Here is a 17,435-nt window from a genome sequence, read left to right as displayed (position 1 = left end):
AAAGCTAGAGTCACATTCTAGGACCATTGATTGCCAATGGATTCATAATTGGGAAGAAGAATGCCAAGAAGAGGAGGAAAAGAGTAGTTGAAAACTCATATTGCAAAGCATAGGGATTGCCATAGAACTGACAAAGAAAAGCATGTACAGTGCTAATAGTGCTACCACTATCCCTCATACCAAAAGGTGGAGGCCTCTAAAATCAAGGAATATCCCAATGTGAAGGGACAATTGGAAATAATTGGCAAGGTCAATAAGGTAGTATAAGAGGCTTAAGAAGTTAAACAAGCACCAAATTCTGCATTCAATACGAACGGCATAAGGCTGTCAAGCACTACATCATTGCCTTACAATGGACAAGGACGTGCAATAGAAAAGTTAGCCTTCAATTCACCTAAGGTTGGAAGGTACCAAAGCCTCAAAATCCCCAAACACATTAGCGACCAACCAAGTCACTCGCATCACTCTAAGGATGTGGGATCTAACCATGTCGCCAATTTGTCTTTGACTAGTCTGACAATGTTGCTTGGGTTATCAATGCATAGTAACGACCTCTACAAGAGTTTAAACATTGGATGGAGGACAATGCAAAACTGCATGGACCATCACTTCATGTTATTAGCATAAGGGCAATGCAAAACTGCATGAACCACCACTCCATGCAATTAACATGAACATACAAGTGTGGGAGGAGGTGACCCTTCTCTGAGAGCCCTTGGAGTTAATACCTTTTTCCAAAGGTGTTGAACATCATGCCATCCTTCTTGTGGAGGCTCTAGATGACTTACTGAGAAGAGGAATCATAGACATAGATGTTGGAGTGAGCATATACTATAAAGTGACCATTAGGTGTGATTAAGGATTGGCCTATGGAAGTTTCCAAGATTAACTTCATAGTGATAAAAGGAGTGGCTTGCGATTTACACTTAGGCCACGCTTAGATGTGAAACACATAACTCATTTAGGATCGGAGCAATGCACTAGTCTTGCAATAAGGGTCGACTGGACAGCTAGAAAACCATGCTTGTTGATCTCACATTATATCGAATGTGCTTAGAGGAGATATGGGCTATACGGCCACATCAAAATCCCTCAACAAATATATCCCTTTCTTGAGTTACAAATAAGACTAGAAGCACATTCTATCCATTCTTGACCTACCTTTGATGGAAGAAGAGGAATACAAAAAACCAAACAAAATACTCTGTCAAACTGGCAAAGGCAAGCTTATTGCACACATGGACTAGCCTAAAACCTTTGACTTGATAAGACCTATTCTCATGATGAATCCTGAACCTTCCTATACCTAATATCATAGGATTCACGTCCCTAACAATCATAGGGAATTGTGAAAGATTCTTGCTCAGTGGCAATGGAATCTAAAAAACAACCATGAAACCTTGACATTCACAAAGCTAATTCAAAAGCATGAGTGGATATGGATAATGTTGCACTAGCCTTTGTTTGATTATCACACCAATTTAGTAGCACCCTTAGTGAAGGACAACAAGCTAGGACAAGAGGATGAAAGCGAGTCTTAAGAAAATTTCATCAGTGAGAAAAGCAAAGATGATGAGCGCAACAAGTCCACATAATATGATTCAGATAGCAAAACCATAGAACAAATCATGGTGGATCTTGAATCCAAGAAGGTGGATGGACTCCTATGGATGCAAGAGCTGTCAAAGTGAAGTCTAATCTATCATGGTTGGGATACTTGGAGGTGCTCGATCATGAACAATTAAGATTTAAACCCTCATATCTTATTTCAGCTCCTATATGAGATTGCAAAAGCACAAAATAAAAATGGTAGTTCATGTGAAGAATCAGAATATATATGCTCGGAGTGGGATGAGAGCACAGATTTTAATCTTGATATCCCATGGCCAACTCTAGCCAAACAATCAAGTATGAAATTATTGGTACATTTGAGGTGGAGAACGCTGAAGGGAAATTGAAAAGATAGTGATAATTAGAAAAAGCAGCTTGATCTCCCATAGAGATTCACTCACTCCGAAAATGAGGACCTTGTGGTCATTCTATTGGGAGCAAAATGTGAAGGAAAATCCACGAATCCATTGAGTGACCCACAAACTTTTGGAAGTGAATCTTTCAGAGAAAAAAGAACCTCTTAAATCTGCATATATTGTCAATAACCTTACATACAAGGATGAGACAAAACTCATTGCACTTCTTAAAGATTTCGACACGTGTCAACGTGGAGTTACACTAATCTTAAAGGAGTGCCACCGCACGTGCTCGACCATTCCATCCCAACAAATCCAAACATCAAACCTACAAAACAAAGATTGTACCCAATGAACCCAAGATATGTGCATCTAAAACAAGAAAAGTTGGAGAAGCTTCCCAACGTGGGGTTCATTTATGAGATAAAACACACAAATTAGGTATCTCCCATTGTGGTAATACTTAAGAAAAATGGCAAAATTGGAGTGTGCATTAGCTATAAAAAGGTGAGTACATCCACTAAAAAGGATCATTGTCCATTGCCACACACCAAACACATGATTGAGCACATGATAGGCAAAAAGGCACTTTCTCAATGGATTCTTGGCTATAATCACATGCAAGTACACCTCCACAACTGGCATTAAACTACCTTTACCACCATATGGGGGTTGTTTGCATACATTGTTATGCCCTTTGATGTGATGAATGTGCCAGCAACCTTCTAATGCCTAATGTGTATCACTTTTAAGAACATGCTTCACAAATATCTCAATGCTTTGGTTGATGATCTCTACATCAACTCCTCATGGGATGAGCACTTATAGAAACTTCAAGTTGTCTTCAAGAGGTATAGGCAACATCACTTGTCCTTAAATCCACTCAAATGTCAATTTTGAGTGAGACATGGTAATATTCTAGGACATGTCATATGCAAAAAATGGAATAGCAAAACGTGACACCTCAAACATTCAAGTCATTATGGAACTACCTCCACCAAAAAATGTTACGGGAGTTTAGTGCTTTCTCGAATACATAGGTTACTATAGATGCTTCATGCCCAACTATACATCCATTGCAAGACCATTGTGTAGACTCTTGGTAAATTGGGAGTGGATCAATGAATGCCAACAAGCCTATAAAGCTTTAAACAAGGGTTTGATTAGTGCACATATCCTACGAGCCCTTGATTTGAAGCAAACATTCCATGTGCACATTGGTGCATCCAAAATCATTATTGGATCCATGCTTTGCCAACCTTGTGAACATAACATGGATTTTCCTATGAGCTTCTCTAGTCGACAACTCATAAAAATTGAAATGAACTACTTGACCATACAACAAGAAGAACTTAGCATTATGTATACATTGTGAAAATTTTCTACCATTATCTCCTTGCCACCTCTTTCACCTTCTTTGTAGACCATTAAGCATTGCTATATTTGGTAAATAAGCCATGTGCCATAGGACATATCACTAGATGCCTCTATTGTTGCTTCCAGAGTTCAACTTTAACATGATTGTGAGAAAGGGCAAGCAACACTACATTGAAAACCACATGTCATGAGAGAAAACAACTAGAATTGATGATAATCTCCTAGATTTAGTGTTGTTTATTCTTCAGTAGGAAGCTTAACTTTTCAAAGCTAACCTAATGTTATTGGGCTAATGACATTGTCGACATATTGATAAATGGGCTACCTAAACTCCCAATTGAAATGAATGACCTTGCATGTGCAGACATTTAAACAAGGTCTTATCAACTCATTGCAGGATAGTTATATAGGCTGGGGAAGGATGGATTAGTGAGGAAATGTGTATCCAAGCATAAAATTGAAGAAGTGTTGTGTTACCGTGTTTCCCATAGCACAGAGGAGCAGAAAATGGAAAAAAAGGGAAATAGCAAAAAAGGCGCAGGATAAAAGCAGAAAAAGGGGCCTTGATCGAGCGCCCCCGAATCTTTGTAAAAGAGTGCCAGGCTCACTCCTATGCAAAGTGTACGCATTAGTTGGGAATATGATAAATTAGAATGGTGGGAAATGGGAAAAAGGGCCTAGGCTACGGCCGTCCATGTAAAATAGGGAAAAGGGGATGACCGCCCAAAAAGGATTTAGGGCTTTGTATATAAAGTTGAAAAGTGAATGAGAAGCTCATTCTTTGGTGTGTGGCAAAAAGAGTGTTCTTCTTCCTCTCTTCTTTTCTCCTTCTTGCTTGTGTGTGCTCTTGAGAGAGGGAGTGTGAGAGTGTGAGGGAGTGAGTGTGTGTGAGAGTGAGGAATCAAGAGGGTGAAGCTCTTCACCATCTCCTCTTCTCTTCTTCTCTTCTCTTCTCTTCTCTTCTCTTGCGCGCATGGCTATGGAGGATGGAGCTTGGCTATGGAGGAGGCTTGAGGATGTTTGAGCTTTGTATATAAAGTTGAAAAGTGAATGAGAAGCTCATTCTTTGGTGTGTGGCAAAAAGAGTATTCTTCTTCCTCTCTTCTTCTCTCCTTCTTGCTTGTGTGTGCTCTTGAGAGAGGGAGTGTGAGAGTGTGAGGGAGTGAGTGTGTGTGAGAGTGAGGGATCAAGAGGGTGAAGCTCTTCACCATCTTCTCTTCTCTTCTCTTGCGCGTGCGGCTATGGAGGATGGAGCTTGGAGAAGGAGTAGGTTTGAGGATGCTTGAGCTAGCTTCAAGAATCGTGGAGCTACCGGAGTGCAAGGGAGAGGAGGGTACTCGATCAAGCATCAAGGTAAGCTCACTACACTCGTAGGATCCGACGGCGCATCGGCTAGGTGAGAGATAGCCATTAGAGCTCGCTTGGAACGCTTGAAACAATAAGCTGTCCGTGGGTCTTGGCGATTGAGCAAAAGCTTCCACATTTTGGTTCCGTGACCAACAGATTCAAGCTTGAGCACTTGCGCGCCTCATAATATCGAGCATCGAAGTAGGGTATTCATCCCCGAAACGGAGCTTGAGATAGGTAGGAAGTTGGGTGTTTTTTATCTTCAAAATAGGTAAGTATTTTGGGATATTCTGGTTATTTGATGATTGGAAAACATGGAGAAATTAGTTCAGTATTTTGCTTTCGATTTGTGTTGTGTTTAGAGTAGGTTAATAGTAGGAAATCACACCCAAGAGGCATAGGGTTTGCTGTTGTAAAACAGGAAAAAATTGGGAAAAACAGGGGGAAAATGGAGCAAATTTGCATTTGAATGTGTAGGAATCGCTAGGAGAGTGATCTGTAGCATCCGGGGAATGACCAGCAGGGTTATAAGTTCTAAAAGGGCAAGGGAATCCTCATTTGCAACCAGCTGCTGAAAGTGAGAGAGAGAGAGAGAGCTTGGGCGACCGTTCGATCGATCAAGGCACGGAGTGACGTTGCTATCGGCGATCCCTAAGTATATAGATCTCTCCCCCATCACTCCAATATCACTCCTGGTGAATTTTGTAGTCTATAATCATCGATGTCTTGAGATTTTGGACGAATTTGTGCTCGAAAGTGCGTCGGGCCGGCGGAATCGGACACCCGATTCAGTGTCCGATTTTTAGAATCGGGCGCTCGGACTACCATCTGATCGGACCAACCTGTTCGACTCGGACACTCGGACTCTCGGACCAACCCTGTTCGATCGGACTACTTGTTCGATTGTCTGATCGAGGAAATCGGACTCACGAATTAGGACACGTCAGCAATCGGACCACATGCCTGGTCCGATCGGACCAATTGTCCGATTTTCGAAAATCGGACACCTAACCCCTGTCCGATTCTGAGACTCGGATGGCTCAAACTCGGACCCACCTGGTCCGATTCCTAAAATCGGACCACTGGTAAATCGGATCACTAGAATCAGACCATTAGTAAATCGGACCACTTGTAATAAATCGGACATCCAATTCCCAGAGTCGGACACACCTTGGGCGAAAAAGAAGAAGAAGGGAAAAACATCAAAACTTGATCCCCATGAGCGACTGGAAGCACAACCCGCTCCAGGATAACATAGCGAAAGCCTTGTAGGCAGTTCTTGACGTAGGAGTCAAGACCAAGGGACAGGGGGACCGTGCTGGAGTACTCCCCAGCAACCTAACGTGTTGAGAACGGAAATCCAATCGGAGGACCTGTGATCGACCCCCCCTAGTGAACGGTAAGAAGCAGCGTAGACCCTAGAACCCACTAGAATGGCCAGGACTTGAGCAACAAAGCCTATCAGGCCCGAAACGAGCGAGAGTGAGTAAGACGCCGAGGAATTGCTTGCGGCACTCACATTGAATTTTCGCACTTGAAGTACACTTAAGAAAGCTGAAAGCTTGATTGGGCACAAGTGCACGAGAAATGACACACTCACCAAGTGACCATAAATTGAGGTTTGTATTCAATAATCAAGGGAACCCACTCAGATAAATCACTCAAGGAACCCACCAATAGGAGAGGACCCAAGACATAGACAAACAATTGAAGCACAGGGTAGGACCAAGCAAGGAGCGCCAATGACGAGGATCTGTCAAGACTATTCAACCTGATCGACAGCATAGCAGGGCGCAAGAATTTGACCATGACGGAAGAAAGCTCAGACCATTGGTCTAATGAGGAGCTCGATTTGAGTGTATTCCCATATACTATACAGCAAATGCTGAGCAATTACGACGCACGCCCGGTACGAGCACCACGGCAGGACAATAGACGCAATCATTGCAGACCTAGAGGAGGAGAGAAGGCTAGCCCGCAAGGCATTGCAGGGCATAGCTGATTATAATAGGGATCAACAGGCTAGGAGCCAAAGGCAAAGCATGGAGCTGCATGAGGTGCAACGAGTGCTGAACTTGGCTGGCCGAAACCGAACAGACCATGAGAGAGCGCTAGAAGGGGACCTGACATTGAGTGAGCTTCTCATGAAACGACTGCTCAATAACACCGCAGTAGAGCAGAGTGCCGCTGCACTAGCGACGTCTCTACTTGCAGGATCAGGGGCAAACCAAGGCTCAAAGAGCCAGGCCAAAATACCGATTGTTGCCAAGCAACTCAATAAGTACCAACCGCATGACGATCCATATAGCTTTGTTTAGCATTTTGAGCAAGTCTGCGAAGCCAATGGCCTCAACAACCAGACTCAACGTTTGCAAGCATTCGGGCTTTGCTTAGGCGACAAGGATAGGACGTGGTATACAAGCCTGGATGCCGTGGAACGAGCCAACTTTAATAATCTCAAGGATCTCTTCGTCAAGAGGTTCGCCGAGCCCGGATACTCCGATAACCTGCTAGTACGCTTGATGAATGTCAAGCAGAAAGAGAAGGAGGACATCCGCGACTACGTGACCCATGTGAGAAGTCTCTTTAAGAGAATCTCTCTAGGCGAGCGACCGACTAACAGAGTAGTTTCAACTGTATTCATCAGCGGAATTCGAGACGAGGAGTTATATAAGGCATTGGTAGGCAACTCAAGCTTGCAGCGGGACGTGGTGGCTAGAGTTTTTGAGGAAGCCATCAGAGTCGATGACTAGCTCAAAGAGCGGAGCTCTAGGAGCTCAAATCTAGAAGAGACCAACCCGTGAAGCTCAGAGAGAACGTCAGTCTCTAGTGAGTGGTCAATCCCATCATCCCAAGATAAGGGGAAGGCCACCAAGACAAACCAAGGCTTGGTTGAGGTCAAGATGAAATTAGCCAAGATACAAGACATGTTGAGATGACCAACGTGCCCGCACATCCAATGTGTGTACTGTGGCGAAAACCACTTGCCGGTCGAGTGTCAAGACCCTAGGTCAAGACCTTGCCCTAACTGCGGTAGGTTCGGCCACGATATCGCACATTGCAGACTACCAAGAAGACTTACATACTCGCAACCCTACGGCCAACCTTATCTAGCTAATAGGCTGCAGCCATTCTTTGGAAGGGGAGCCCCATTGGCTCTACCCGCGCCTAACGATATGAAACCAGCCGTCCCTAGAATGGACATAAATCCTATAGGCATTCCTAGACCGCCTGGTCCTTATGTGACCCACCCACCGAGCGACGCTCCAGTACACTACGTGGAGGAGCCAAATGATGAAGAGACCTGCATATACCCTTACGTCTCGCATGACGACAAGGGCAACACGGTCCTCATGGATTATCGACCCGTGCCGGTGATGGTGTTAGGACGAGGACGGGGTAGAGGCCTAGGAGGGCAGCCACAGGATCCAGTCACTTGTTGGACTTGCGGACACCCCGGTCATGTCTCATCACGCTACCCTGAAAGAGAGCAGCAAAACAGGGACAAGGCTGACCAAAGGTGCGCAGAGTGCGGAATCACCCATCTTTTCATCAACTGCCCAAAGCGGAAGCCGTCCTCTAGCTCAGCCAATTTGCCATCCATCCCATTGGGGCTGTTTGGTGTCGAAAACCCCGATGGGGAGGCCACACCTATTCCCTTACGAGTTATGACCCGAGCCCAAACGAAGCAAGTTGGCATCTCTCTACAAGGACCTAGCAATCTTGACGCAACCTCGATAGGAAAGAAAAGCCACAGGCGAAAAAAGAAGAGATCGAAAGCTAAGGTTGCACTAAAGACCGAGAGCGCTACGACTCTACCCATGGGGAAGAAAGTCTATGATGCGGAGGCAGAGACTTTAGCCCCTAAGACAGCCGATAAGGGAAGCGGTAAGATAGGGGAATACCCACATCCAAAGCGACAATTAGAGGCCATAGAAAAGGTGAAGGAATGGGTGAGGGAGGCTCAACAGCATCTCAAAGACGCTGAACCCATCATAGAGGACGAGATCGATGATCTCTCCAGCATAAGCACGCCAATATCACTGCCTCAACCTAAGTCGGCCGAAGCAACTGTGCCACAAGTAGTGCCGCTGAGACCAAGCCTAGACGCAACAGAGCTGCAGATCAGCCGCGGCCATTGGCCCGGACAGTCTAGGCTAAACGAAGGATGAGTATCTAACGAACTCCTAACAATGCTAGTGACCACCCCTGTAACACTTAGCCTGGGAGATCTGCTTAAGCAGCACCCTGCCCTATGGCAAGTCCTTAAGCAGTGGGTCGAAGGATCACAAGAGCAGGCCACGGCAGACCCTCGAGACCAGGATGCAGAAATACAATTGCCAAGTTTGACACTGCACTCCGTGCCTAAATCTTTGCACGTCAACGCCTTTTGGGAAGGCTCTGAGATGCACGTGGTCTTGCCGGTCCTAGCTCTGGGTGACACAACAAGGAAGGGAATCGTAGACACGGGATCCGGGGTTAGTGTGCTTAGCCACGCAATGCTTCAGACTTGGGGAAACCTGCCTGTCGAAGCTGCTAGGTTTAACGTCACACTAGCAAACGATATGAGAGTGAAGCCATTTGGGGTACTGAAGAATTGGCCAGTGAAGATCGCAGGTGTCCAGTTCTCTATCAACTTTATAGTCATGAAGGGAGTGGACTACCTATTAGGCCGACCCTGGATGCGCAATGCTAGAGTCATCGAAGATTGGGGTAAAGGCTTGATCTTCCTTGGCAATAGAATGGATGCTGTAAGAATAGAGATGGACACTTGGAAGACCTCACCAATCAACCTAGACACCATCTCTGATATGCTCAAGGGGAACACTCAGGTCAAGCAGCCCTATGGGTCCTTGACCAAGTATATCCCATGCCCAGAGGATGAGCGGGAATGGATGCATGTCCTCGCTACAATTGACCTGCCATTCTCAGACCATGAGGCGTATGAACAGGCCATCAAAATGATCGGCAAGACCAACGAAGCACTCTCTACACCAGTCTACATGATGGCAGCAAGCCTCCATGGAAAGCCTAAGCCTGTCACCTTCCAAGTGCCATCCAACAAAAGGAAACTCCAAGGGGTATTGGAATACCTAACGGACAGCTAGCTGGCAACCTAGTTGCCAACTTCAAACCACTCCAGGATCTCTTAGAGGATTCCAAGTGGCAATGGACCAGGGTGCACGAGTTGAACCTCATGTATAACTGGGCCCTGGTTCCTGACCAATAACACGAGGCATACCAAGCCCTAGGAGATGCCAAACAGTCGAATGACAAAGATTCCTATGATGAATACGAAGACTGCCAATCCTTCAGTGATGAGATCAAGGGTGAAGTGGATACCATAGAATATGACACTGAAGGACAATAAATTGAGCAGATACGAGCAGATGCCAAGCCGCAGAAAAGGCAGGTCCTTAAAATGGAGCAAAGAGTCATGCGCATGAAATGTGATCGTGCTTGGTTGGAATGCATAGGAGCCATAGACCTTGAGCAAGTAGGCCTAACACAAACTAGGAACGACATCAATACTTAGAACCGAATCGCCATCTAAACTGTGGCCACTAGGGGAGACCACCTCTTCTAGCAAAGATGGAGGGTTTGACTCTGAATCGGAAGTTACTTCGGATAGTGACCCAGAGATCCCTAGGCCGCCCATGACCAGACGCACCAAGGGGGACTTACCCATCCACCTGAGGCAGAGACGGTTAAGGTAGGATGAGGCAAAGCACCCCAGGGATACACGATCAGAAGAACAGCGAAAACCGCAGGACCTCCCTAAACACTTCACTAAATTCAAAAAAGGGGATAGGGTAGTGGTCCTGTTAGGTGCCAAGCGTCAAGGGCAGACGAGCAAACCAATCGAAGGACCAGCCAAGGTCAAGAAGGTAAACCTAGCCCTGGAAGGGGAGACACCCCGACCAGTGTTCATTGCCAATGACTTGACTGGTAAAGAAGAGTTGAGTCTTGTCGCTCTCTTGCGGGAGTACATAGACGTATTTGCCTGGTCCTTAGAAGAGCTACGGGGGGTAGATCCGAGAGTTGTGACTCACAACATACCCATGACGTCGGATGCAACGCCGATCAAGCAGCGACCGTACCCCATGAATCCAAAACACGCTCATGCTGTCAAAGAGGAAATTGATAAGCTGAAGAGAGCTGGATTCATTTATGAAATTGAGCACACAGACTGGGTATCACCCATAGTCATTGTGATGAAGAAGAACGGCAAAATTCGAGTGTACGTCAATTACAAGAAGGTGAACGCTGCTACGAAGAGAGATAACTATCCCTTGCCGTACACCGAGCACATGCTTGAGAGGGTGGCAGGCAAGGAAGCCTACAGTTTTTCGAATGGCTTCTCAAGGTACAACCAGGTGCAAGTGCATCCTACAGACAGGCACAAGACCGCCTTTGCCACTGAGTGGGGCGTCTTTGCATACATAGTCATGCCCTTCGGGTTGACCAATGCCCCTACCACTTTCTAATGCCTCATGTGCACCATCTTTAAGGACATGCTTCGCAAGGAGTTAGAGGTCTTTGTCGACGATCTGTGTGTCCATTCAACCTGGATCGAACACTTAGACAAACTCCGCGCTGTCTTTGAACTGTGCCACTTATATCGTCTCTCCTTGAACCCCTTGAAGTGTCAGTTTTGGGTGAAGCAGGGATGCATCTTAGGACACGTGGTGTCAAAGAACGGCATTGCCACTGACTTCTCGAAGGTCAGGGTTATTGTTGATCTTCCACCCCCAATTAATTACAAGGGAGTTCAATGCTTCTTAGGTCACACAGGATACTATCGGCGGTTTGTGCTGAACTACGCACTGATTGCCAGGCCATTGTACAAGCTGCTAAATATCTTCGAGTGGATCGAGGCATGCCAACGGGCATACGAAGAATTGAAAAATGCTCTAACAACAGCACCAATTCTACGAGCCCCAGATTGGACCATTACCTTCCACGTACACATCGATGCTTCTAAGTTTACCGTGGGGGCAGTGTTGTGTCAACCTGGTGAACATAACTTAGATTACACAGTGAGCTTTGCTAGCAGACAACTCACTGAGACGGAGATGAATTATTCGACAACAGAAAGGGGGGGATTAGCCATGGTGTTCGCCGTGAAGAAATTCCGGCATTATTTATTGGCCACACCTTTCATCTTCTTCGTGGACCATCAAGCCCTGCTCTATTTAGTGAAAAAACCTTGTGCTATAGGATGCATAGCTCGATGGCTCCTCCTGCTCCTAGAGTTCGATTTCTCAGTGGTAGTTCGATTTCTCCGTGGTGGTACGAAAGGGAAAACAACATTACATGGTTGATCACATGTCCCGTATACCCATAGGAGAAGCCGCTGGACAAGGCATCATTGACGAGTTACCTGACGCCCACTTATTCCACCTGTCCAGCGAGAGAGATCTATTTAAGGCTGATCTGACGCCATACTGGGTAGACGACATAGTCCAAGTGCTCGAGCACGGACTACGTGAGCGACCAATAGAAAAGGCATGACTTAGGCACTTGATCTTGAAGATCTAGCCCTACCAGCTGATTGCAGGCCAACTCTATAGGCTGGGGCAAGACGGATTGCTGCGTAGGTGTGTACGTGAGCATGAGATGCACGATGTGCTCTCAGAGGCGCACAACGGCATTGCAGGAGGACACTTTAGCGGAGACACGACAGTACGGAAGGTGCGCAGTCCCAATTATGGTGGCCCACACTTTTTCGCGATGCCAAGCGATTCATCAGCCATTGTGACGAGTGCCAACGGACAAAAGTCCCGATTTGTAAGGATCAAATGGAGTTAACCCCAATTATTGCTCACCAACCCTTCGAAAAATGGAAAATTGACTTCATAGTACCCATCAGCCCCGCGGCGCAGTACTCACAAGCCAAGTACATCGTGGTGGCCATGGATTACCTCACGAAATGGGAAGAGGCAAGAGCCACACGAAAAAACGACGCTAGGACAACTGCCAAGTTCTTATGGGAGCAAGTGATCTCGCGCTTCGGTTGCCCCATCGAACTGGTTAGCGACCAAGGCACACACTTCATCAACGAAGTGATAGCATATCTCCTATCCACCTTTCTTATCATCCATCGCAAATCCTCACCATACTACCCTCAGGCTAATGGCCAGGCAGAATCAACTAACAAAATTCTTATCAACATCCTGACTAAAGTAGTCTTAGCCTCACGAAGTGATTGGGACAACAAGTTGATGGCAGCCTTGTGGGCCTACCGCATAGCTTATAAAACAGCCATCGGCCAAACCCCCTTTAGGCTGACCTATGGAACTGATGCAATTCTACCATTAGACTTCTTCGTCCCTATCCTGAGAATAGCACTCCAAGAATGATGGGAAGGGAAGGAAGCATGGACGCAATGCCTAGTCGAGTTGGAACGCCTATCAGAGACTCGTCTTCTAGCCACCCACGCGCTTATTTGCGAGAAAGCTCGACGAAAGAGCTGGTTTGACAAGCATGTCAAGCAACGCGAGTTTGAATAGGGTGACTTAGTGCTCCTCTACTTAGTTAAAGGACATAAAGTTAAAGGACATAAGAAAAAGATGAAATTCAGAGTTCTCGGACCCTTCAAGGTTCGGGCAATCAGCCGAACCGGTAATGTCGAGCTTGAGACCCTAGACGGTGAAGGAATAGGCTTCTTCAATGGCAGTCATGTCAAGAAGTACTTCCCTCCCACTCATCCTTTGCATGAGCCACCAATGTTAGAACTGCCGGTCAAAATATGAGCAGCCACAATCACTGAAATCAACGAAGATGATGAGGAAGCTGTAGAACCTGCCTACCTCCGTGTCACGGTCTGCCAAGCAAACATGCACTTTCAATGCCTTGATTGATGAGGGAACATACTTCAATGTCTTAACGCACAAGCATTGGATCCAACTTGGCAAACCACTACTTCAACACGGTACTGTCAAATTAAGCCCATATGGGGCTCAATCTTATGCACTTCTCGGCAAGTGCAGAGTCGTCGTTTCTATCGAGTTTGAGACTGTTCCAATGTTGTTTTACGTGTTGCCCAGTGCTACAGACGCAGGCATGGAGTTGCTGCTCGGGCGAACCTTCAAAAAGCAGACTCGCTGCAATGTTGATTATGAGTCGCAGTGCATCCACCTAGCAATCGGCAACGTGCGCATTGTCACAGCTTTCACCAAGGGCTGGGCGACACCATCACCATCCACAGGGCCACCAATAGAAACATCCGTAGGCAAGATTAAGGAGGGGATAGTGCGCGTCCGCCGCTCCCCGACTTCCATAAACCGCAGCCCGCAACAACCAAAGCAAGGACCCAATAGCCTCGCTTTCAATGGGTGCCTAAACAGCCGCAACAACCACCTAGGAGTCGACGCACCTATTCGCATAAGACCCATAACTCTAAACCTAGAAGGCCAAGATGCAATCACCGGAAGCGCCACGTGATTAAGCAAATATGGGTCCCTAAAACCCTCTTGTGTGTGCAAGGCTACTATGAGGGAAATGCCTCACTGTGGATCCCTAAGGCCCCCGCGGCCAAAGGCACTAGTCATACGCCACCCTCAAGCTTGATTAGCCCACGCCCCCCAACACCTCAAGACCATAGGCTGCAATGCTCTCCAGAGCCCCAGCCATCCAACTCATCTACGCTTCGGCCCAAGAGAGTCATGCAAACCTATCGGCCCAAGCACCAGCCACCATCACAGGTGGCATCATTCGACCAAGTCAATCCGACTCTCCGCAGCAAAGCCGATTGTAGTAGCCCAGCTGCTGTGACTGACCCGAACCCGCCCATCTTCCGAACAGCCCAGTTGCAGGCTCAAGAAAACTCCCAACCGCAACTATGTACTATCAAAGCCTCTAGTTCTAGCAAACCTCAACCGCCCGTCGGCCTTATGCCCTCCTATGAACGGAAGTCATTTCTAGCGCTAGCCGCTGACCTTGCGGAGGACACCGGAGATGATGTGGTGGACTGCATCAAACATCTCAATGCCACCTTCGTGTCGCTAGCCCTCAGCTATGACCGCTTGGACTTGGGTCTATTAGAGAAACCCTTTGCAACGGAAGTGTGCAATATGCCTTGCTCTTGGGAGACTTTTGAATTTGCCTTTGCACATGCTTCTCGCTCTACTACTGAGTTGCTCGGTAGCGAGGTCTCCAAAGAGCAAGCCATTAAGCAACGTCTCATCACGTCATACGATCCACGGACCACTTTTGCTATCACTAACCAAGAGATCGCAAGGTTATCCCACCTTGCTGATACTGGATCACCCTTCTTGAGGCAGTGGTATGCTCTTAGGTTGCAATGGGAGGTTGACAGATGTCGCATAATGACCAATGCCGAGCCATCAAAATAGCTGAGTATGATTCCACTTACGTTGCGCCTACCTCGTATAGAGTGTTAACCACTCTCCATGGGCAACCCATGGACGAGCAGATCAAGGGGTACCCCTACCTTGACCGCCTCCTAACAGAGGAAGAGCTCCACATTGCAAGTAGGGTCGATTCTGGCAATCTCCTAACTAATGTTCTGACATACATCACGCATGTCGATATCCGCCCATTCGAATTAGACAAGGAAGCTCAGCTAGAGTATAACCCCAACTTCTATGCCTAGCTCCTGTACAAATAGACCGACACCCTTTATGCTGAACACCCTTGGCCTCTCAACCTCCAATCCTGGGATGGATTCTTATCGTTCCAAAGGGGGAAGGGGGTAATAAGGTGGAACGTAAAAAATAAACAAGGGAAATCTAAAAAGTAAACCAAGTATGAAACGTTAGTTAAATTTGAAATGCAAGGGTAAGATGTGATGGTAAAAGTCTGAAAAGCAAAGTTAAGGCTATGTTCAATAAAATCTGCCATGCTTTTATTCCTCCAGCAAATTAGTTGACAAAAAGCACTAAAAGTGGAAATGGTTGAACTTGCAGGTAGCGATCATGGCAAGCTAGGACAAAGCGGGCAAGCTCCCCTTCTCGGAGGAGGAGCAAGCGAAGTACGGCCTTACGGTGGAGACGAGAGCCTTCAACCAGTTGAAGTTCCATCACGTCTTCAACCTTGAAGATGTGGCCATCGAAGAGCCGGCAGTATGCCAAATCATAGATCAGTGCCACCTGCAAAAGTACCTGGACGCAATGGGCCGGAGGGTGGACTACACCCAGTGCACTGACTTCTTGCGCACTTTCAATAGGAACAGAGGCACCATCACGGTGCATGACAATGAAGCCACCAGATAGGTGCAGATCGAGTTGACCCTCGAGTTGGTGGAAAGGGCACTAGGGCTGCCGAATAAGGTGGAAAGAAAGCCGAAAAAGACATCTACGCCATGTTGGAAATGGACAAGGTAAAGTCCATACCAATGATGGGATTAGCCTGGCGGACATCCCCAACCCAGAAATATAGCTATAGGCAAAGATGGTGCACGCCTTGTTCTCAAGCCAGAGGTACAATAGCATAATGAGCCGAATCAATGTACCTCTACTCGACAGCATTGCGGTGCAATTGATGGATGAGGTGAACCTTAATGGGTTTGTGAGGAAAACAATAGAGGCTTCGGCTAAGGCCCTGGCAACAGGAGGAAGAGCCATTGGAGGGGAGTCCCCATCGTCCCGATCAACCCGCAAGGCATTATCCTCCAAAGCCGCAACCATAGGGTTTGGAGGTGTCCTTATAGCCATCATCCAAGAAGCACTAGGGCAAGGATGAGAAGGAGGAGACAAGAAGGGAGGTGATGAAGGAAGTGATGAATCACCGTCACAATCCCCACCTCACACAGAAGAGCAGCGAAGGTCGTCAGATGAAACGGAGACGGATGCAGACGAAGAGGGAGAATCCCAGAGCACCCCACAGAGGCACGCGGAACAACGAACCAAGCCCTGCATGGAAAATGGGAAGAGGAGCGAAAGAAGAAAGAAAAGGAAGATCTGGAGAGGGCTCGAAGGGAGTCAGTCAAGGATGAGGAGGAGAGAAAAAAGAAGACCGAAGAGGAGCTGAGAAGGAAGGAAAAGGAAGAAATAGAGCTGGCCACCCGTCGCTCCATCGAGGAGCAGCACAAAAGAGATGAGGAAGGTGCAGAGAGCCCGCACCGAACGGAGGCACTTGGTTCCAGTACCAGTGTGCCGGAAATCGCACCCCTATCCCTAGTAGAAGGAAAAGAAAAAGATCCGATGATGCCAACTCTCCCCCTCTTTATACCTTCCATGCCAACCACTCCTATCATGAGGACACCCATTGCCACCGCCACCCAAGGTTCCACCCCAAAAGTCGATGAGAGCAACATGGTCACTTGGCTACAATTCCTGGTGAAACGGGAGCTGGCAAGAGAAGCGGCCGTGGCCACCCCAGCATCAGGAGTCAAAAGGGTAGACACGGCTAAACTGGAGCCAAGGCCGGAGCTGAAGAGGCAGAAAATAGAAGACGTTGTCACCACCACCACCATGCCCCACCCCCCACCTCCAGCAGGCCAATACGACGAATATGTTAAGGAGCTGCTCTCGCAGTTAAAAAGGGCCAGGGAAGAAAGGAGGACAGCCGTGGAGGAGCTAGCAACAGAACGAGAATCATGAGTTGCTCTCCAGCTAGAGAGAACAAAGCAGATAACAGAATATCAAAGGGAGATCGCTGCGCTCAGGGAGGAAGCCAGCAATAAGGATGCAGAGGAATTAAAGGCCCTGAAGGAACGTGATGCTGCTTGGGAAGGAAGGAGAAAAATCTTGATGGAGCGTCCCAACGGGGAGAGGGAGA

This window comes from Lygodium microphyllum, chromosome 25 (assembly GCF_053477565.2).
Source record: "Lygodium microphyllum isolate KBCC chromosome 25, Lygodium_microphyllum_v1.1.10, whole genome shotgun sequence".
NCBI lineage: Eukaryota > Viridiplantae > Streptophyta > Polypodiopsida > Schizaeales > Lygodiaceae > Lygodium > Lygodium microphyllum.
This window is presented reverse-complemented; position numbering follows the sequence as displayed.